Source organism: Xyrauchen texanus, chromosome 3 (assembly GCF_025860055.1).
Source record: "Xyrauchen texanus isolate HMW12.3.18 chromosome 3, RBS_HiC_50CHRs, whole genome shotgun sequence".
NCBI lineage: Eukaryota > Metazoa > Chordata > Actinopteri > Cypriniformes > Catostomidae > Xyrauchen > Xyrauchen texanus.
Window position 1 is genome coordinate 46,436,681 of NC_068278.1, and position 24,517 is coordinate 46,461,197.

At 40.3% G+C, this 24,517-nt stretch overlaps 1 protein-coding gene across 1 annotated transcript in view; it reads left to right on the forward strand.

Annotated features, from left to right (window-relative positions):
- The first annotated feature begins 712 nt into the window (after positions 1-712).
- Positions 713-24,517, forward strand: part of LOC127633466 (teneurin-1-like) — a 317,015-nt gene continuing 293,210 nt past the window's right edge. The window contains exon 1 of the mRNA XM_052112592.1: positions 713-1,017. The gene's annotated coding sequence lies outside the window, so the exon portion shown is untranslated. The remainder of the gene's footprint in view (positions 1,018-24,517) is intronic.

Below are 24,517 nucleotides of genomic sequence, written 5' to 3' on the forward strand. Positions count from 1 at the left end.
CAACAGTTTGGAAACCTTGCTTGTATGGTTCTCTGACCTTGACTGATCACAGCTATGCTCTCATTGAGTCATTGATAGTATTATGTATTGATGCACAAACAAAACAGATTTGTTTCCATTTAGTCTTAGGGCATATTGATGCTCCATCGCAAACACAATTTAACACACACACACACACACACACACACACACACACACACACACACACACACACACGCGCGCGCCATTAAATCACGTTATTTCTTATATACAAAAATAAATAAAACTTCACAAGACACTGTATAAAATTGTGTATGCAGTATGCACATTATGAGAAATGCATAGGCCCTTTTGCATCAGCCAGCAGCATAACATATGTAGAACATATCTCCCTCTCTCAACATCTACTGTTTCTAAAATCTATATATGAGGTTATTTTCAATAACACGTATATTATTGTAGATGTTTATCTAACTAGGCCGCAAAACATTCCCAAACGATTATTATTAGCCATGTTTAACCAGGACTGCAGCGGTGTAATTAGGAAATCAGTCACTCTGAATGTTTGTTCGGCGCGCGCTCTAGTCGGACTGAGATTCTGCTCTCTGCGCCGATAGACACGAGCCACCCGCTCCCCGCTTCTGCTGCCACACCCCCTTTCTCACGAGCGCTGAATGGTACGTCCCGGTGATGCTGAATGTGTCAGACAGTGAAAAATCCGTGAGGACTGAATTTGAATCCTAACGGTTTAGAATACGACGCTCTCATCGCGTGGGAGTGAGCTTGAGTATATGAGCTGCCGCATTCCGTGTCACTCAGCATCCGCTCTCGTGCGTTTCCCGGTTACCGAGCACCGTGATCCCGCCGCCTTACCGGAGCCAGCGAGTCTACGGCCGAGCCGCTCTGTTTTCTGAAGGATAAACGCCAGGATTCAGTGCTGGGATTCAAGAAAGACTCTTTATCCGTATAGGCTACCTATCAGTGATTAAATTATCTATCCCGGGATTTTCCACTGAATCATGGTCAGCTTTGAAGAAGGTAAGCGACAAAGCCCGGTAAACATCTCTATTACTGCGTGTTTGTGAGTGTTTGCTCGTATACACTGAATACAGACGTTATTCCTTTTCTTAAACGAATGACTGCGGGTACGGCATCGTTGTCCGTTTCTCTTTCTGTGAGAAATAGAGAAACTGTTTTTATACGTTAAAAAAGCTCGGTAATTTTTCCTGCGCAGCACATCTGTGAAACTGATCCGGAGCACTCCCGGCCCAGACATCCCCAAACACAGGCAGACGTAGACAGCAGGCTTCGGTTCACATCCTCTGCGAGACTTTGCCGTTTACAGGCGAGCTTTCCCTCTGTTATCGCGTTCCACTCGCGCGCAGATAATTCTTGACAGAATCGACTGGACTCGAGACACATTAACCGCTGCTTGTGAACTTGACTGACTGAACGCGACCTTTACGCTCTTTTACTCTTTCTTGTGTTATATACTTTCTTGTGTTACGGTGGGAAATATATCATAGAGCTTTACGTGCGTATATTTTATGGAGAAACATTTGAACAGATAATATGACCACGGTCTCGCGCGCACACGACCGGGTCACCTGCATGTCTCAGCAACTGTACTGTTAAATAGTTAAATTTCACGGGATGTCCGCAGTTTTACCGTCAAGGAGGACAGACCACCCCACCAGCTGCTGGCATGGTGTACCGAATCCAGTGTGAGTGTGTCGCCGTGTGTTCTCCACTTCTCCGTCAGTGTGTGTGTGTGAGCGGTCTGCGACGCATCTGTGCAGCATTCACTAATTTTCTCTAAGAGAGAAATCGCAGGAAAACATGAGCAGAGTTGGCTGAGTAAGTTTAAGTGGCCATGCTTCATTGGTATAAGCATCGTTGTATTTTATCTATTTTTTATGATTAAATATACTTTCGGAAAAGTGGGAGAGGTCGTGTGTGTGTGTTACTGTAGTGCTTATAGAATACTAAATAAAAGATTAAGCACCAATATAAAATATATTTTTTATATTTTGTAAAATGCTCTTTGTGTAATGGTACTATGTGTCATTTATATTTAAGGTGGTGGTACCTTTAATGGTTAAGAATAGTTTCCTCCAACACAAAGGTTAGCCTACAGGTTCTATCACAAGTGAGGAATACTGAAATCACAGTCAATCACTAATTTGCCCTTGAGCAAGACACTGGACCCCAGGTTACTCCAGGGGCATTATCTCTGCAGGTGGTAAGTTGTAAAAATCATGTGCTAAATGGCAACTGTTAACATGCGGTATTTATGAGCAAGAAAATTGTGTGGGTGTGTATTTGGATATTTTGGCGTGCCATAGCTGAATCAGCCTGAAGTTGTTGAGATTTCTTCTAATGCCTCCTTATTACGCTGAAATATTTCTGAAATAATTAGGTATGCTGACATCGCCTAATTTATTAGCAAAATAACACTGAATTGAATCCTTATTAGTTTTGCGGTTTTCAGCCCTGACCTTTTAATTAATTGGTATGTCTGTCAAAATGTTAAGAATTTCCATTACCGTGGATCGCAAACAGATATGAAACGTTTTGGGTCTGCGTGTACTTCTCTAGCTCGACAACCTTGCATTCTGTACTAGGTGCTAATTTCTTCATTTTGTGTGGACAGTTGGGAACATCAGTACAGAACATTAGACAATCAACACATCTGTTTATGCTTCTCAATTCTGTCCTAATAAGGTATAACTAAAAGAACCTTTCTTTCTCCTATTCTCAATCACAATAATTTTCTCTCTCTTTACAATGTCGAGATAGCTGCCCACGTTGGCATTAACCCCCTGCTATGCCTCACCCTCTTGTAATAATGGATGTTAAGACCTGGAGGGGCTCCTACCTGCTCTCCTACTCTCAGCAAATTCTACAGTACAGCATTCAGCTTTCATTAACACCACACTCGCTGAGAGAGAGCGCGAATAGGGAGAGTTCTTAGCTTTTTGACAGGCTCCACCAGCTTTGGAGGCTAATACATCAAAAGCTTGCAACTAGAGCAGCCCAAGGGTACTATTGTTCGACATTTAACATTTATTAACAGCCATTTTTTCAAGTAATTAATAGATTTTTGTTGAGAATAATCAATATATAAACAAATGTAAAATATATGTTTTACAACAAATGCTCACAATTAGTTAGTACGGTGTGGATAGGTTACAGCAGGTAATGTTAGTTCAACATTTATTCTTACTGAGCACTTTATTAGGAACATATGGTCCTAGTAAAGTGCCCGACATGGTCTTCTGCTATTGTAGCCCATCCACCTCAAAATTCGACGATTTGTGCATTCTGAGATGCTATTCTGCTCACTACAATTGTACAGAGTGGTTGTCCGAGTTAACTTAGCCTTTCTGTCAGCTCGAACCAGTCTGGCCATTCGCCATTGACTTCTCTCATCAACAAAGTGTTTCCGTCTGCGGAACTGCCGCTCACTGGATGTTTTTTTTTTTTTGTCATCATTCTGAGTAAACTCGAAACTGTTGAGCGTGGAAATCCCAGGAGATCCGCAGTTATAGAAATACTTAAACCAGCCCATCTAGCACAAACAATCATGCAACGGTCGAAATCATTGAGATCACATTTTATCTTCATTCTAATGGCTAATGTGAACATTAACTGAAGCTCCTGACCCGTATCTGCGTGATTTTATGCATTGCACTGCTGCCACACAATTGGCTGATTAGATAATCACTTCAATAAAGGTGTTCTTAATAAAGTGCTTAGTGAGTGTAGCTATTAGATTGTTTACAGAGCTGCAACTATATAATTAATTCAAATAATGCCATAATCCTGCCCTTTGACTGACATAATCCAAAATAAGGATTTATCAAAGGTCGTGATGGTGGGTGACTACATTGGACCTGATTACAGATTAGCCACCACAGTTAACTGGCCTCATCTTTGACTTTAGGATGTTGATGCTACTACCTCAATGGGAGAAATGGGATTAAGCAGCACTTGCCCAACCCGGATCTGCCAGTCACACAGCCGTAATTATTCAACCAGTGTCTTTTGCTAATACTTTAGTGTGGTTTAAAGCACTGATGAGCAACAACCACAAGACCAATTGCTTTATTATTACACAGTGCTGTTTGTGTTTATATATCTAAATACATCATGGCTACACAGGCTTTATTAAGGTTAGAATGTAATGTTTTACGAACAGTCGTGCAGAGCTTCTGGTTATAAGAACAGTTTGAAGCCTATTATTGCACTGATAGCTAACATAAAATAACTAAAAGTTTATTTCTACATTTGTATTTTACATGTCATAATTTAATGTTGAATCTTAAAAGTAGTTGAAAGTTGTATTCAGATAAACTGTATTTACAGGGCATAATAGTTGAGGAAATGCAGCACCATACAGTAGCATACAGTAGCACTCTCCTTTAATATAGATGCATACTGGGACACAGAGCACCCCCCAGAGTTTTTCTGTTTCACTCTCACTCCCGCTTTCTTCATCTCTCTTACAGCCTTTGCACTGTAAGCCTCCCAGCTTTTATGCCATTTGGATAGATTGTAGTCTTTCTACGAAAGGTGGTAATTTTCACAGTCTTGACCCCCACACTACAGCACTCCTTTTCAGTAACAGTAAGCTAAAAGTCATATACACATCTTGGTCTCAACTGTATTCTTTCCATTTTCCCTCCTCTTTCTATCGGTTTTCTTCCTCTATTTTCAAAATGTTTACATTAGTTCTCAGTATTGTAGCTTGTCTTGTTTATTGACTGATACTCACATTCTAGATTGTGATGTCATAATATATCCTGAGTAATCAAGTCAAGTGAAGTCATTCTTATTTGTATAGCGCCTTTCACAACACACATAGTTTCAAAGCAGATTTACAGAAGATCAGACATTAACAGAATATAAAACTGTAATATCTATAATGTCTTAACTTAATCAGAAGGAGAGCAGCTTTACTGAAAATACTAAACCAGTACACTTAAAAATCAACTTAATTCATTTATGTTTGAGATGAGAACATAATCATATTACGTAAAGTCAAAGTAAATTTCAACACAGTCATTAAAATGTGATATGATTACATTGGTATGAAATTATTAAATGGATTCAGATAGTTTTCATTCAACATAATTGTTACTGAATGCTCAATTTACTTAATTAAAATTAATTAATCCAACACATTTCTTTAGCATTTGTTCTTAACTAAATTTCATTGTGTACAATCCATCCATGTTCAATCCATGTGTACTTGATCCAGTTGTGTTTGCTGAAACAGGGCCTGGGTAGCTCAGTAAGTAAAGACGCTGACTACCACACATGGAGTCACAAGTTTGAATCCAGGGTGTGCTGAGTGATCCAGTCAGGCTTCTTAAGCAACCAATTGGCTGGTTACTAGGTTGGATAGAGTCACATTGGGTTAACCTCCTCGTCGTTGCTATAATGTGGTTCTTACTGCTTGTGGTGAGTTGTTCATGGATGCCTGCTCAACAAGCCACGTGATAAGATGTGAGGATTGACGGTCTCAGACATAGAGGCAACTGAGATTTGTCCTCTGCCACCCAGATTGAGGTGAGTCACTATGAGGACTCAGAGCGCATTGGGAATTGGGCATTCCAAACTGGGAAGAAAAAAAGGAGAAAATCAAAAAGTATATCTGAAGCAAGGAATTGCATTGAATTTCATTGAATTTGCATTACCCATCATGCTTTGCACAGGACTGGATTGGGAGAGTATAGTTTGAAATTAAGTGTTATTTGAATGTATTTCTACACATAATGAAACAAGTAGGAGACTTGTTAGTGTTTAAAGTACTGTTATGTTGGTATGTAGAGAAGTTTCTGTGTTGGTGGAGTTTTTTTTGGAGGTTTCAATTGTGGAGAAGAGTGGAGCTAATGGTTAGATTGAGGGTGGGTGATTTATCAAGCTAAAAATAATTATTTGTTTTGCTTTTGTCATGAAGCAAAGGCTGAGGGATCATCAGCATAAAGGCTGATTGAGGATCAGTGTAAACACACAGCAGCACCATGTTTGTTAAAATTAACAAAAAGATATGTATAATATGCTAATATGTATTGTTGTAAGCTCGTAGCATGCTGCAATGTTCATTGGAATTATTTGAACAAATCAAATTTAAGAGTTTATTCAACACAATATATTTGAGTAAAGCTTACATTTACAATTTATATTAAGGAAGTTAATTTTCATTGTATAAAACCGATGTCCACAATTGAATTATTTAAAACCAATGAAAAATGTCAGTCTTTTTTATTTACATTTGTTTTTTCTCTCAATTTGGAATGCCCAATTCCCACTACTTAATAGGTACTAGTGATGGTGCGGTTACACTTGGTCTCAGTTGCCTCTGCTTCTGAGACGTCAATCCGCTCATCTTATCACGTGGCTCATTGTGCATGACACTGCGGAGACTCGACATGGAAGCTAATGCTACTAACCGCGATACAAGCACAACTTACCACATGCCCCATTGAGAGCGAGAACCACTAATCACGGCCATGAGAAGGTTACCCTTTGTGACTCTACCCTCCCTAGCAACTGGACCAATTTGATTGCTTATGAGACCTAACTGGAGTCACTCAGCACACCCTGGATTCGAACGCGTGACTCGTCAATACTCGCTGAGCTACCAAGGCCCCACTGCATCTTTCATTCTTAAACATACCCTTTCAATTTCTTCTTGTCCCTCCAACATCTCTCTGTCTTTATCTTAGTTATATCTTGTTCTCAGATTTGTAGCTTGCTTAGGTGGTGCCTGATATTCTAAAGAAGACTGCAAAGTCATAATCAATGTAGAAAATATAGAACCCCACAACACAAACTTATCTGCAGCTTTGAGTTCTACAAATCTGAAGACCCACTAATACAAAAAAACAACACGTCTATGTAACTCATTCCAAACATGTCTGATTTCTTCCATATAAGTCTAAGAACATCTGTTGCAATACTTTTCTTGTCCAAAGAAATAAACCATTATTTGAACTCTATTTTATGTCTTACTCTAAAAATAAGCTCTAGAAAGGTGTGATAAATTGGGTTTCGAAGACACACTCATTAAGTCTCAGATATGTGTATTTGAGAATTCCAGACATTCATCACTCTTATTGTCTTCCTCCAATATGTGAATACTGTATGTGAATAAGATTGAGCATGTAAAACATGTTTCGGCAATGACCAGATTGACCGAGCAGCTGCAGTCAGTTGAATGATTGTATTCGTGTTTTAAGATTTTCGCTCCTAGACATTTGATATGCATGAAAAAACACAGCACATTTTATTAAATGTGATGGAAAGCAGATATTCTCTGTCTTTGCAGGGCTATCCTCCAGCACAAACATTTTAAGTGTGAATGATATTTAGCATATGTCAAAGCAGACTGTAAAATATTTTTGTATTGATTTAACCCTTGATATGCTTTAACCTTGTAAATGTATGTATAGCATTTTTGTGCACTCTGTTTTAGATAATTGGCACAAAATTTCCCCTTTGAGCTCAGCAAAGTATCTCTCTATTGCTGTTAAATTATACATTTAAAAATAATTGAAAATTCATAATAAGTTCACTCCCTCTGTAGGTCAGGCCACACATTTCCATCCATTTTAAAAAGGTTATGCTGCCTTTCAACACAATGGGGGAAAAATATGCATTGTCCAGTTTGAGCACCCGTAACAGCACCCAGCAGATATGGCCATACAACTTGATTTAATGACACATCTTACATTGCAGGTTTGGGGTAATTAACATACTAATGAGACTTTTTGGAATATATTCTTATTCTAATCAGCAGGCTCATTTGTGAGGTAAGAAACATCATACAGCAGGGTGCCAGGGTTGGTTACTTGTCATTTAGCATAAGCTTTTATCCAAAGAAACGTTCAGTGCGCAACCTGGGGTTGGGTGTCTTATTCAAGGGCACAAAAGTGACAAAAGGTGACAGTAAGTTTCCAGAGTGTAAAACTTCCCATCTGGTTGAGAGATTAATATTTATTAGTGGTGGGCTGATATGGGTATCAATATGGCATATCTAGGGTGGCTGATGAACAATATATGTGTACGTCTTATTACAGTCACTGAGCACTTTATTAGCAACACCTATACGCCTTCTTATTCATGCGATTATGTAATCAGCCAATCGTGTGGCAGCAGTGCAGTGCATGGAATCATACAGATACGGGTCAGGAGCTTCAGTTAATGTTAAAATCAACCATCAGTATGGGGAAAAATAGGTGATCTCAGTGATTTCGACAATGGCATGATTGTTGGTGCCAGATGGGCTGGTTTGAGGATTTCTGTAACTGCTGATCTCCTGGGATTTTCATGCACAACAGTCTCAAGAGTTGGTGTCAAAAACAAAAAACATCCAGTGAGCGGCAGTTCTGCGGATGGAAAAGCTTTGTTGATGTGAGAGGTCAACGGAGAATAGCCAGACTGCTTCGAACTGACATCAAACCTTGAGGCTGATGGAATACAACAGCAGAAGACCACCTCTGGCATTTTTTTTGGACCAGAGTGTAACTAATAAAGTGATCATTAATTGTGTACATTTATTTTGCACAGTACTTATAAAAAAAAATATGGAATAAAAAATAATGCATCTTTCATTGACCCAACGATCAAGACTTGGAACTCACTTCGGCCAATCAGACACAATTGTCAACCAATGCTTATAATCTTACAATCAGATGATTATTTGTCCTGGCCGATATAATCTTTAGGTCGCCAGCCCTGATTGTTTTGGGCTTTTTTAGCTACTTTTATTGACAGGAAGGTAAACATGATAGGAAGCAAGCAGATTCAAAATAAGTGTGTAAGTGCCTCATTGCAACATGATTGAGCATGTACACATCAGGTCATGTCTCCAACAACCAATCTAGATTTTTAACCACTACCACCCCAACCACTGAGTAGCACACTCAGTCAGCGCTTTTGAAATTTTGAATCTGGTTTAGTGTGTGTGTATGTAAAGTGATAGGGTAATAATTAATCACACTGTGATTATAAATCTGGAAATCTTTGATAATGCTCTCACTTGTAGCTCTCTATGTCTAGATTGTTTAACAACCATTTCTTTAAAGAGAAAAAAAAGGAAAGAATGTGGAAGCAGCCCAGAAAACCTGCAGCTCTCTGGCTACATTGATGAAGCCCATCAAGTGATTAATCAAGCACATGGACAGATTTTTGTCACAGTACAGTCCTCCAATCTGAGGTTCTTGAGCCAAGCTGTAATTTAAGTATGATTGGGTTTTAGTGCATTGAGATGATTGGGCATTTGGGTAAGAGTTTGCTATCAGTGCCACAGCCTTAAAACAGGCCCTGTCAGCCTCTCATCTGTGACACTGCAGGTGCATTGTTAACCTGTAATAAGGGCACTTGAACAGCTCACCTCAAGGCTGGACTCCAGTCGGCCACCTGTTGTGGAATGATTAGGAGTAATTGTGCACTGATGTGTGTGTGTGTGTGTGTATAAAGAAGCCTTAAGCCTGTAAAGCCCTCACCTAATCACCTGTAACTGCTTAGCCAAACTCTTCAAGCCAGTTATCTATGACTGATTTGTGTGTGAGATCGAAAGCCTGTAGAGCTGATCTGATTCCAGTGCTGTTATTTCTTCTAGCTTCAGAACCGGACTCTCTTAAGAAAGCATTGCCCTACATGAGAAATAAAGCCTTCTGGACCGTAAGAATTTAAGGGTCATTACTAATGTATGTTTAATACAAAAGCTTTTTTTAAAGAAACATGTCTGTACTGGGTCAGTTTGAGTTTATGTGACATCATGAAATGACACACTCAGTCTCTATGACAAAGACATCAAAAACAATGTCTGAGTCACAACGATCAAGCTGAGAAAATGCAAGCGAATGAATAATTCAACCAGTCATCTCCCCACACTGGATGAGAGGGGTCACCAGTGAAAAGTGTTTTTGAAAGCTATGGGAAACAATGTGGAATGTGGAAAGAGAAAATGTAAAATCATCCTGCTGAAACATTATTCACTTGATATTGTCAGTGGCCTCATAAAACTGCTCATTTAAATCTAATATTTTATATTATTTATTAGATATATATTTTCACATTCTGTTGCATAATTAATGAAGCAGCGCTCTTTTTGTCATCATCTAGCATGATTATTTTGGAGGAATGACACAGTGTTGAATTTCTATTAGCCAATGAATTTTAGTCGGAGCTGTTTGCATGCCTGACATTAAGTGTGTTTGTTGTTGTAGAGATTATTACTGATGTGTGCCAGGAATTAAGAAAAGCACATTGAGGCCATAGTGAAATGCTGCAGTGAGGTGTTTATTTAGGATTGAGAGGCCTATCAGACTGAAGAGGTTTTGGAGTAGCCAGTGGGTCAGTCTCTCTCGTGCTAGAATGCACTGATAGTGCTCTACAGTAGCTCCTTGTGTGTCTGTGCACTCATCTGAAGTTCTCCAGGAGATGGGGGTTGAGGAGGCAAGCACATGCATTTGGAGTGTTTCAGAGAGTGTCTGTTTGGATGCTTTGGCTTTAACATCATTCATTTCTGATAGGTTGAGAGAGGAAAGCGCAGTTGTGGTGTCTTGTTGTAACAAAGTTTGTGATGGGGTGCCAGGAGGAAGCGAGTGATGGCAAATTCAACTCTTCAGCACTTCGCTCAATAATCACGCTTTTCAACACAGTCTCTGGATGCGTGTGGTAGCTCTCTCTCCCTGACTGCCATGTGGCTCGCTCTTAAATCCATCTCCAACTCTAACTGCAATGACAAACAGCAGTTACAGACAATCATTGGCAGGTGATGATCCTTACTGTTCTCATCTCCTGATCTCACGCTTCATTTACAAGCCAGCGCTTAACCACGCCCCTACCACCACATACCCCCACTACATGACTCAGTACCTGCCCAGTACACCCCCCTTCTAGAGAGGAAGTCTGCAACAGCCATCTGCATCCCTGACCAGTGGACCACCCTGAACTTAAAAGGCTGAAGAGCCATCTACCGCGTTGGTATCCTTCATGCGATGGAGCCACTAGAGCGGGGTGTGGCCCAAACAGAGGGTGAAAGTCCATCCCAGGAGGTAGTAATGAAAGGTGAGGACCACCCACTTGATGGCCAGACACACCTCTTCAAAGGTGCTGTACCTCTGTAATAATTGCACTGTAAGTCGCTTTGGATAAAAGCGTCTGCCAAATGCGTAAATGTTTTAAAATGACAATTGGTTTTACTAGTCAGCTGAGACATAATGTATGATGCCCAAAGGCATATGGTGTCTTATTCATTGTGATGCTGTTTTCTTAATGGCATGAATCACACTGAAGGCCTAGACTAAAAATACACAGCTCGCCACTGGTAAATAATGATATAATCCAGATAGGCAGCGGCGTACGCAGAGTGTGGTCTGAGTACTCGGTCCATAAGTTGCTAAAATGTAGCTGGGGCCCCAAACAGACCGAACGGAAGTGTCACAAATTGGTGTAAGCCAAACGGTGTGGAGAAGTCCATTTTCTCACAGAACATTAGTGTTAAGGGGATCTGCCATTAACCCTTCATTAAATCCAGTGTCAAATAAAAGTGAGCCGTGCCCAACTGATGGAGCAGTTCATTAATACGAGGCATTGGGTATGCGTCAAATTAGATACCACATTGACCTTTCAATAATCCACACAGAACCGCACTGAGCCGTCACTCTTTAGAATCAGCACCACCGGGCTGGCCCAGTCACTGTTGGATTGTTCTATTACCCCCATATCTAGCATGGCCTCTAATACTTCTTGAACCACTTTTTTTTGTCCTCGGGTAATCGGTAGGGATGAATGCATACCACTACCCCTGGTGTTGTTTCGATATGGTGTTTTATGAGGTTCGTACGACCGTGAAGGTGTGAGAACATATCTGAGAATTCTCTTTACAACCAGGCCACGTCCGTGATTTGCGACAGTGAGAGGTGGTCTCTGCAATTGACTTGTGACGTCCACTCTTAATGGCCCAACAAGTTCCATAGCAATTCTTTTGGAGGGGACCTTGATCAAATGATCTGAGCTTCCTGCGTCACTCGATACAACCAGTCATTTATAATAGAAAAGTACGGATATGCGAGTGCAATGTCTGGCTGAAGTTGTTGACCATCAGTCACTCTCACTTGGTCGAAGACATGCCTAAGAGTCTCATCTTGTGTCTGCTCCAGAGGGAAATCCCAGCAGGGAATCATCTATAACCCCCCCACCTCATCATGTTGCGGAGTGGACGTAGACAGTCCTGGCTCCGCATCCCCAACCATCGCATCACAAAACCCACACCGAGATGTTCTGGTACTGGACACATACACACAAATTTCCCTTAATAAAGTGGATTATTAGCGGATCGTGGATATCTCTATGCACACACCGTACCTTAACCTTGTGACAAGCACCCAAAGCCTCATCTTGAACTAGGCATTGATGGATTTGGTCCACCAAGGCCTGTTATGTACCCCTTAAGGTTATGAAATACGTCCCAGCTTGATCGGGGGTGGTCTGTGGCGCATCGGGGTCCCGAACCAATGTCCCCACCTCCATCTCGGGCTTTGGTCCCGGAAATGCCCAGGGACCTCACAGCTCCAACAGAGAAGGAGGGGAGAAGAGAGAGAGAGAGCGAGAGCGAGAGCGAGAAGGATCTCAGGGCTCACCAGCTCTCGCCTGATGGTTGCCATCCGCAGGCCCACTCCGTCCTCTCAAAGAGCTCCAGGAAGGCTTCTGTTTCATCTTGGGGGCCCATCTTGACCGGCTTAACATGTAGAGGGCGGTCGCGTGGTCCTTTGTCATAGTGGCAGAACCCTCCTGGTACAGCAAGCTCTGGAGCACCTGCTGGTCCTCCGCTTGGACCTGAAGGAGCGCAATAAACTTCTCCTGTTCGGTGCACAGCTCGAGGACGGCCTGATATTGTGTCTGCTGGATGCTGAAGAGGTTCTTGAAAACCTCCTCCAGAGGTGAAGCATCCACTGTGGAGTTCTTTCTCCCTTATATACTGGGTTTCAGCACCAGTGTAACAAAATTTGTAATGGGGTGCAAGGAGGAAGCAGGAGATGGCAAATTCAACTCAAACTGTATTTATTTTATAACACAACATTTTCTTTTCAGCACTTCACTCAATAATCTATATAAAGCACAAAATAATAAAGAATAATTTCAGTGTACACAGCTCAACACAGTCTCTGGGTGCATGTGGTAGCTCTCTCTCCCTCACTGGTGTCTGGCTTGCTGTTAAATCCGTCTCCAAACAGCTGTTAAAGACAATCATTGTCAGGTGATGATCCTTACCATTCTCATCTCCTGACCTCGCTCTCAATTCACAAGCTGGCGCTCAACCATGCCCCCACCACCACACTTGTGTATCAGTGGCTTGTCGAGCTTGAATTGACTCCAGCTGTGCCATATCTTTGGTCTTCATCACAGGCCATGTGTTTTGGTGCTGTACAAGTTCTGTGTGTGTGTGTGTGTGTGTGTTTCTGTCTGTGTGTGCTGGTGGAGATGGTGGATTGGTGCACAGGACCCTGGCTTCACAGAACTGCCCTCTGAACTGTGTGTGTGTGTGTGTGTGTGTGTGCCTTTCAGCTGTGCGTAATTGATGAAATAATGAGTTTATAAATTATAACATTCACCTTCTTCAAAATGAGTGAGAGAAAGAGTAATGTCTCTCTAACAATGGTAGAGCTAGTATTTTTAGGCTCATAGAATTTTCTATTTAGCCTAAATGGAACTGTCTGCAGTGTTTAGTAAATGTATTTCCATATATTACTCTACATTGATAATTTTTTCCCAAAGTGTCCCCTGGGATAAAAGCAGGGAAATTAGGTAAACCATATTTCTCAAAAATTACACAAAAGCACAATTTGATTTTCATACATTACCAGATTTCGTCATATACTAACTCTAGCTTTCATTAGTGATGCATTTATTTTGAACATTGTGAGATCAAGGCAGAGAGAACAATTAGCTTGATCTGAAATGTAATCTTAATTGAACTGGCTTATAGGGAAATGCAGCTTCATTACATTCCATGTTCTGAAGAGTTGAAATGAATTTCACTGTGCCAGTGTTGTTAAAGGTACTTTGAAACTTTATAGCTTCTAAAGCTACAAACTACTTATAATTTTTTAAGTATTTCAACTACAGTCAAGTTATCCTTTTTAAAAATATCCCTTTTAAAAAGTAGTTACACTACAATCTACTAACAAAAGTAGCTTTAGTAAATTAGTAATTTAAGTAAAGTAAAAGGTAATTTAAGGAGCAATATCTTTTAGAATATACAACCATCAGATTATATACCAAGTATTTTCCCTGTGTGCCATTGCACTTTGGGGCCGATCAGGGGTGGACTGGCCATGGGGAGAACTGAGCGAGCCACGATAAGCTAAAATGAGCTGTCGCCTTATGCAGATTGCACCACAAATCGGTGCTGCGATATGCAGAAAAGGACCGCTCAACAACTTTTGGGCCAGTCGCTATGTAAAATTTCTCTTCCCAGTCCAGCCCTGCTTGAATAGATACATTTACACATTATTTACAAAGCATACCCATTATTAGCCAAGTTGTATTTTCATTTTTTTTTTAACCTACAGAACTCGAAAACACATTTATATAGCTGAGCTGAAAACAGTTGAAAATAGTCAAAAAGAAGAAATTAAGCTCCCACACTGAAAAAAGCAAAATACTAAACCAGAACACTTGCAATCAACTTAATACATTTATGTTTGACATGAAAACATAATAGCATTGTTTAAAGTCCAAGTGATATTCAATACAGTCAACAATAATGGATATGATCACATTGCTGTGAAATGTTAAAATTGATTCAGACTTCTAATGGATGATGTTCACTCAACGTGATTTTTACTGCATGCTCAATTCACTTATTTAAAATGAGTTAATGCAACACAATCCTTTTAGCATTTGGTCTCAACTTAATTTCATACAATCCATGTATGTTCTTTTATTCAGTTGTGTTGAGACTATATGGATTGGGAGAGTAAATGTTAAAGTGTTATTTTAATGTATTTCTATGCCAAATTAAAACAGGCAGCATACTTGTTAGTGTTTAATGTTCGGTTATGTTGGGAGTTTGTCACGTTTAATTTTTTTTGGAGGATACCATTGTGGAGAAGAGAGGAGCTAATGTTAGGTCGAGGTTGGGTAAGTTACTATTGAAAATCAGTGTGTGTTGCTTTTCGAATTTATTTTAATTATCAGCATCGGACGATAAATTTCCCTGTTTGGCCGATTTGTTTCTTGTGGGCGCTGAGAATTGCCTGCTTGCATGTGAAGCAACATGTATATGAACAGTCACTGTTCGTTTTGTTGTGCAACACAGTGTCATTTAAACGTTCTGCTTATCAGAGCCACGGCAGATGCATTTGAGCTCATAATGTTAAAGCGCTGCTCGCCAATCTCCCTCTCTCTCCTCAACAGTTGAACTTGTAACTTTTAACTGTCTTGTTTAATGATAAAAAGGCAATTATAAATAAAACTAATATCATATACCATTTGCAAATATGCTCATATCTCGTTTAAACAGATGTAACAAACCAACCTCACTCAACTTGAGCAGATCCAGCATCCATCATTAATTTACCTCTAAAGCACGTATTCTATCAGCCTCTCATCAGTAATTACCTGTCACTTTTAACTTTCTTTCCTAATGATAAAAGGCAAATATCAATAATCATCTAATATCTTCCTCTGAAGCATGTATTCGATCAGCCAGAATCAAAACTTCAGGATCAGGATCAAAAGTTTCTCTGACGGTCAGTCCATGACTATCCAAGCAGGCGATCCAGGCCGTTTAAATTGTCAGGAGACTGCTGGTCGCTGTATCCGCACGTCCGCTTGAGTGCAACTTCAAAGTAAAAGCGCTTCACGTGTGCTATAAATAGATGTCTGATTCACTGTATGTACAATGGGTTTAATTTGGTCTTTTGTGAGAAAATGTGATTGTTAATGCACACATGCCATCCATGGTTGCTGTGTGTACTGTTATTTCCTTCTTACTAATATATTAACAGTTTCTTCATGGGAAAATTAATGATTAAAAGTTTATGACTAAATAGAAATCAAAAGAAACTGCTGTCTACTATTAAAATACAATATTATTTTTTTCGATAATTTTTTTTTTCAAAGTTAAAGTTTTGTGTAAAATTTAGTAAATATAGTGCTAAATAAGAATGTATTTATTTGAGCAATTTTATTTTTTGTTATTTACTATATTCAGTTGTTTGATATCTCGGCATTGTATCGGCCTATTGGCCAACCTGCTTTAAAAAAACCCATATCAGTTGATCACTAGAAAATATTGAAGGGTCATCAGTATAATAACTGATTGGGGATCTGTAAACTCTCAGCAGCACTATATTTGTTATAAAGTACATATATATATATATATATATATATATATATATATATATATATATATATATAATGCTACTGTGTTTGTTGCTAGCTAGTAACAAACTGCAAGGTTCAATAGAGTTATTAGAAAAGATCAAGTTAAAGTTAGGTTAACTCAATTCATAGGTTTTTGCTACACAATTAATTTAGGTTTTCACTATACAATGTATTTGTGTTTTCATTTTATACACTCATTTTCATTGAGTGGAACCAATGTCCACAATTGAAATAATTTAAACCAACAGATTTTTGTTTTCCAGTGCAGTGAATTTTGTTGTTGTAGAACCAGTTAATTTAGATAAACCATTCAAATTAACCAATAAAATAAATCAAATTGGTTACAGATGTCTGAGAGCGAGGATATTGCCTCAGAATTACATTGTGCTCAACTGTAAAGCTACTTATATGTAGTCTTCGGTCACGCTACACGTTGGAAAAAAGTAGCTTGTTTACATCTCATGGCCATGAGAAACTTGGAAATGTCAGGGAATACTTTTTTTATTTAATTATTTCTAGGTCAGAAAAAAGTCTTAAATTAATATAATCTTAAAAATTATTTTTAATTGTGAACATATATTTTTCTAGTTGTGCTTATCTCTAAATTTTTGATCAGTATTTCAGCTGAGCTTCCACACCACTTATACAAAGTTTTCTGCAACGGCACTTTTGGTTTGTTTCACCCCAACAATATTTACACAAAGGAGTTACACACAACTTGTGGGTTGGTGTCCACACCTTATACATGCTTAGGGAGTTAAAGACTCTTAAACATGAACTGTCCTAATTCATATGCCACTGGCTTCTCTATAACACATGAACAGCTGAATTTCTGAAAGCATTTACTGACAGACTTATAGAGCAAAATTTCTAAGCCCTTGATTTGTGGCGGTTGTAGATGGTTTCCAGTCCATGATAGGAGTATAAGTACATGTGTAAAAAAAATAGCCATTTGCTTAAGGTGATGGTAAATGCATGTCCAAGGTATCAAACAGGAGCTGTTCCAATGGTGATTTATGAATCAGAAATATTGGGTGTCTCATCTTCTTGCCTCTGTCACTGACTTTTTGTCGCAGGGTCTTTTAGATCAATGTAGAACTGTGAAACTCAACAAAGACAAATTATGGAAAGGGATCTCATTTGCGATATGCCGCAAGGAGGGGAACTTCATTTATGAGCGGAATTAATAAACGCATTCGGAATTTGAATTGGAACGTCCCCACGGGCTCAGGATTCTAAACATTCCATTAGAGCACCGGAGTGCTGTTGCACTCAGATAAATGGACTCAGCTGCAGCTGAGTTTATTTATTCCTGTCCACCAGCTCGTAGAGATACTGAGGTCAGAGGAGGCGCACTGGTTGCGACATTAGTATGCCGGTTCAGCACAATCAGTTGTTGCCGATTTGCATCTGTAATGCAGCGAATGGATGTTCGGTCCCAGGTGAGTGTGATCCATGAACTGGAGTGTTACTAAGATGACAGTGCTACTCTATTACCATTGAGCCCTTGAGCAAGACACTGAACTCCAGGATACTCCAAAGGTATTGTCCCTGCAATTAGTGTACTGTCACTTTGTATAAAAAGCCTCTACTTAATGGCCAGTAAGTAACACATTCCAAGATAGATGGTCCGACACAATGAACATAAGCCTCTTCTTCTACCTTGTAACTGAGTACAGCTATATCTTGCATTCAAATTTGAAGAAAACAAAGGTGTAAGTTTGTTCTTTTCTCGGTTGAAAGTGAGTGAGGTGTGTAGGGGTGATGCTGCATTGAATTTTTTTTCCATCTGTGGACCTGTAGGCATTATGCACTTTCTGTGTTCTGTGTTCTCCACTAAAGACTCATAATTTTACACGTATGTATTCTTGTATCAATACTGTTTGTACATTTGGTGGTTGGAATTGTTTGTTTGTGTAGGTATTCATAACCCTCCTACTGTTTTTGCTCATCTTAACCAATCTCCTGAGAATAACTTGATTGTTTCTCTTTCCTCTCTCTATCTCTCTCTCTCTCTCTGAAATGCTAATTTATTCTCTCACTCGTTGGTTTGTTCTGTCAGATTGAGTGCGTAGGAGGAAGAAATGGCTTCTCAGGGAGAGGGGATAAACGCTGGTCTGAGATCAGTAAAATGGAGATGTCTGGTAATGAGAGTGACTTTCATATGCCACAGAGATCTCAGTCCCGTTCTTTTTATTGATGCATTGAAAGTTTTACAAAAGCAGGCATCCCTTGAGCAAAGGAGCCTTTTTTCAGCAAGGAAAATCACTCCAAAGTAGGTAGCTTTGTTTACCCTAGTTTAAAAAATTGCGACTATGCCAGAGTGTTTCAGAGGTGCATTGGTTTGATTGGGGTTTTGGAAAAGTTTTGGAGTAGAGTTTCATTAGGGCGTTTGATGGAGTATTTCGGAGTGCAGAGCAGAATTTCAGTCTCCAAGTTCATAGCCGAATAAATGTCATGCCAAAACAGACTGTCCCCTTCTCTCTCTCTTTCATTTTCTTTCCCTCTCTCCATCTCTGTTCCTAAGCATAACGGTCACCTCAGATTCCTCATCTCATGAAGGAGACTGGATTTTGAAGGATGGATTTCCAGACAAATATCTGAAGCAGAGAGGATGGAAGAAGACAGAAGGAGGGATGGCAAGAGTGTGTGTGTGTGTGTGTCACTTCGTTATTTAATTAGTCAGCAAAGACAAAGACATTATCACTGCACTCCATTCTCTGTCTTGTGAGAGTCAATTCAAAACAAGTAATGAAGGAACAATTGAGAATGAAATGAAAAGACATTGGGACAGAAATGACAGGGGCAGACTATCAGAGAGAAATAGAGAGAAAGAAAGAGAGGGAGAGAGAAAGCTTTTGAGGTTGACCGTGACAAGGTGAGAGATAATGATAGAATCTAAACCCTAGAGAGAAGTGTGTTTATGTGTGTGTGTGTGTGTGTGTGGCATTGGGGTTGATATTAATCATCATGGGTCAAGTGTGTATGACTTTAGTCGCTCTATTGTCTTGAAGGCTTCCACTGAAACAGACATTGAGTTTAAGGGCAAAGCACATGGGCTGCAGGTCAATCTCAACACACACAGATTCATACCGTTTTCTAATGTTTGTGGATTGTTATGGTTGTCGATTATGGTGGTGTTTTGTGCTCACTCAAGCGAGGGAGAGGATCTTAGTGCAGAGGGGCACTGAATAAAGTAGAAGAGGTAGGTAGTGCCTAGGATCAAACAGTTTTAAACTCACCCAGACAAGCTTGTCTGTATAAAACCCAGTGAAACAAACCCAATAATTGTGACGAAAGTAATAATACATTATAATATGCATATATAATACGTTATGATCATAAATAGAATAAATACAGTAAAACATGATCAAAAGGCTTCTTCTTATCATGTGTTATTAAAGCTGTAATCAAATTCAGGCTGTGTATTGACCTGTTTCAGTGCTGCCACTTTTTTCTTGCAGTGGACATATTTGTGACTTTCACACCGGGTTCACACATTCTCCGTGAGTGAGGCACGAGCAGCGCATGAGCAGAGGGGTCACGTTGGACATTCACATTGGCCACGTCTCTTCCGCGAGAAACAGCAGCGCCTCTGCGCAGGTTATTTATGAGGTCCTACTCCAAATCTTTTCTTTAATTTGGTCTGTAGTGCAGATGAGGGCAGGGCCGGGCCAGGCCGGGGCGGAATGACGCATGCCTAATCAGCCTGATGAGGCGAGCGAGGGATAAAGTCAACCAAAGATGGCAGTTCGAGAGAGAGAGAGAGCAGCTGTCCTTCTTGTTTGTTTGTTGTGAAGCTAAAGTGTATACGTCGATTGTGAAGCTGAAAAGCCAAAATTCTGATGGTGAAGCTAAAAAGCCAAAACTCTGATGGTGAAGCTGAAAAGCCAAAACTCTGATGGTGAAGCTGAAAAGCTAAAACTCTGATGGTGAAGCTGAAAAGCCAAAACTCTGATTGAGTCGAGGGAAGACCGGCATCTGTGAGGGGAGGCGGGAATTGACTCCCCGACTGCCTGGATCAGTAGGGCCGCTGCCAGGGGTGGAGGTGTGTCCCCGCGATTCGGCAGAAACGCGCAAGGGTGTACTGTCCGCTTGGGGTTGGAGATTTCTGTGTGAGGACCACATGACAGTGCATCAGAGAACCGGTGAATGAGTTTCTTTTTCTCACTCTCCTCTTTGTCTCTCACTGTCACTCAATTTATGTAGTTGTAGTTGTTGTTTTTCCCCTCCTGTCTCCTCTCAGATCGAAGAAGAAGGAGATGACCCGCCGACTGGCAAGGCTCTTACTAACAAATCAAGCTGCACTTCAGGTTCTATTGCATCAGTTCTCGCATGAACGTGCCAGTGTGCTTCCGTCACGCAGGAGGTGGCATGAACTGTGTCCCCTCATGGACGTACATAGGAGAGCAACCAGAAGTTAGGCGGAGTTCCCCCCCCCCCCCCCGAGGTTTGTGTGGCTGATTGCTTCTCTAGCCAATCAACAAACAGCAGGTTCTGTTTCCTGTCAGCTTTGTTGTTTTGTAAATCACTCTGTTGACGTAAAAAAGCTGATGGATGAAAGAAGCGTGCAAAGATGAAGATCACATCCCAGCGACATCCCATAATAATGTGCAAAATCAAACCTCAGGGGGCAGGAGAGTTTCCTTTTAGCACTCTCTGAACACAGGTGTATTCCCCCACCTGTGTTTTAAAATAAGAGTCCACTGGAGTGAAAACAGGGCAGAATAAAGCATCGTTACCTCATTATTCTTGAGTGCTCCAATAATTCTAGGTTTGGGGTGTGAATGTGATTTGCATATTGGCTCTTGCGTGGTATTAGATTGGCACAAGCAACGCAATTGGTTCTCTGGTGAAACTGAGATTTGGTGGTTATTTACTCTGGAGCATTATCAATGGACAAAAAAAGGAAATTGGCGTTATTATAGCAGCTTATCTATGTATATGTCATTAGTCTCTACACTGGCAAACATACTCTCAATACATACTAGTACTGAAGTGGAAGAGAGAGAAAGAGACTAAGAAAATGAGAGAGAGAAAGAATGATTTTCACCTTGTGCTCCTTATCAGCAGTGAAGTGTTACGTTCTACCCACAGAGAGACAGACAGCGAGAATAGAGTCTAATTAAGTCTCTCAGTGATCATAAACTGTTTGACTGTCTCCAGAGTGAATGACACACACAAACAACCATTCACACACACACACACACACACACACACACACACACACACACACACACACACACACACACACACACACACACACACACACACACACACACACACACACATAAACAAAACGGACACACACTCTGTCACTTTCCCTGCTTTCTTTGTTAGCCCTAACAAATTTGCATTCTTTAGATGTTTCCTATACAGCTACCTGAACCGAAGTGCTTGGAGTGTGCGAGTATACGCTCCTACGTTTTTACCTTGTCAGCAATTTCACAATTGAAAAGAAATCCTATTTGTCTGTTGCTCATCAGGGAACTGTGCGTGTGTGTGGCAGACATTACTTTCTTGCTTTCATGTGTGAATCTGCGTGACAGCAGACCAAATGATCAGAGGCAAACGTCCAGTGATTGAAGGGAAATGTGGCACAAACGCAATTGTGTATTCCCTCTGACCAGAAATAAAAGAGTTGCAACATCCATGAAGGCCTCTGCCCCAAACTCACACACACACACACACACACACACACACACACACACACACACACACACACACACACACACACACACACACACACACACACACACACACACACATTTACATACCTTTCAGACACATTTTTCTTTTTCTCTGCTCTGTCCCACTGTAACAAACAAAAGCATACTCAAAGACAGTAGAAAATGCATCTCACACTTATTATTTATTCAAATTCAAAAATAATGATGCCAGCATATATTATACTGAATACACACACAAATCTTGGCCTAGTTCTGATCATAGATAGTTTGCTGGTTATGAATTCAGAATTCTGTGTGTGATTAATCCTGTAGGTGGGTGCATGCATGTGTGATTTAGTTTGTATGATTGTGTCCATCCATGTGTGTGTTTGTTCAGGTTTTGGTTCAGCGTTAGATCACTCTGTGATTTAACCTAACAGTAATAATTCCTTGCATTTATATAGCATTTTCTAGGCACTCAAAGCGCTTTACATAGTATATGGGGAATCTCCTCAACCGCCACCAGTGTGCAGCATCCACCAGTAGCCAAGCAAACAGATGTGCTACCTCCTCTGGCCTCACCATGCAGATTGAGTGTGTGTTTACACAATGCATAATTCCTGTAAAAGTTGTGTGAATTAAATTTCTTATCAAATGTAGTCCTTGAATCCATAGCTCTTGTATAATAGAGAATAGGATCTGGGGGGGAGGTGGTGGTGGTGGGGGGGGGGGTTCTGGAGTTCACAAATTCGAATACCAGGGCGTGACTCCACCCAGGTCTCCTAAGCAACCAAATTGTCCCTGTTGCTAGGGAGGGTAGAGTCACATGGGGTAACCTCCTCATGGTCACTATAATGTGGCTCGCTCTCGGTGGGGCATGTGGATGTGCGTGGGTGCCGCATTAGATGCTGTGAAGCCTCTACACATGCTATGTCTCAGCAGTAACACACTCAACAACCCACATTATAAGATGCGCGGGTTGACTGTCTCAGACGCGGAGGCAACTGAGATCCGTCCTCCGCCACCTTGATTAAGGTGAGTCACTATGCCACCATGACGTCTTATAAAGCATTGGGAATTGGGCATCAGGTAAATCAGGAAAAAAGAGAGAATAGGATCTTGCTTGTAAAGGAGTATTTTGGGCTAAATATAAGAATGCATTAAAATTTCGGCCACCAATATGTTTTAGCTGAAAATGCCATAAAAGGTTATTTTCGGATTTCCATCCACAGATCTGCCGCTCACTGGATGATTTTTATTTTTGTCACCATTCTGCGTAAACTCTAGAATCTGTTGTGCATAAAAATTCCAGGAGATCCACACTTACATAATTACTCAAACCAGCTTGTCTGGCACCAACTGGTCGAAATCCCTGAGATCACTTTTTTCCCCATTCTGATGGTTGATGTCAATATTAAGTGATGCTCCTGACCTGTATCTGCATGACTTTATGCATTACACTGCTGCCACACAATAGGCTGATTAGATAATTGCATAAATAAGTAATTGTACAGGTGTTCCTAAAAAAGTGCTTAGTTAGTTTATGTCAGACAAATATCTTTAACTGCTGCGTTGCATCTCATTGTTGACCCAGTGTATATTCAGTGTTGCATATTCATCATTATACACTGTTAAAAAAATACAAAACACGGCATAATTTTGTTATTATGTGATGACTCGCTGGCCAACTCAATGAAATAATGCTCAGAAGTTGAGTCTCTCTGCTCTACCTTCAGACTATCATAGTCATCTTAATAAGAACGTACCACTGTTTTCATTGTTACTGGCTGAACAATATAATTTCAAAACAAAACGCAGTGTTGGCTAAACCAAAGATGCCATAACCATTGCGTTTTTAATATTCTTTGTTAAGTTTAAAATCATTTTGAAGACCTGAGTTCTGTTCCATTCAACTGCACTCCATCTAGGTGTTTGAAAGGAAGAACTTGCCTGGTGTGTGTGTGTGCTTCTCCAGAGTTTTGAGCACTGTGTCTGCCCCAGACAGAAAGTCATGGTGCAGTGTGTTGGAGCTTGTTGCTGTGATGATTCAGACCGCAAGGTACTGCTGAAAATCATGACAATCTATCTCAAAATGTAAAATAAGGACACTCTTTGACATGTTTGTGTATAGTTAGAACTGCATTTGAATTTAGTGAAAAGTCTCTTTTGTCTGTAGTGTGTAATGCTTTCTTAAATGTGTTTTTGGTGGTTTCAGAGTGGCTGTGTGCACAACACATACAAATCTCTCTGTTCTCCTGAGTGACAGATGTGCTCTGAGTTCGGTTTGGCGTGCTAACATGTGCTGAGCACATTATATTTAAAGCGCTCCAGATTCTCTTAAATTGCACAACTGCATAATTTCACATAAGTTTGGCTGCTACAATTGACTATTTTAATTTGTATTTACATTTGTTGACAACTCATGTACAAATGACAGAAACGTCAATTCGTTCAGTTTC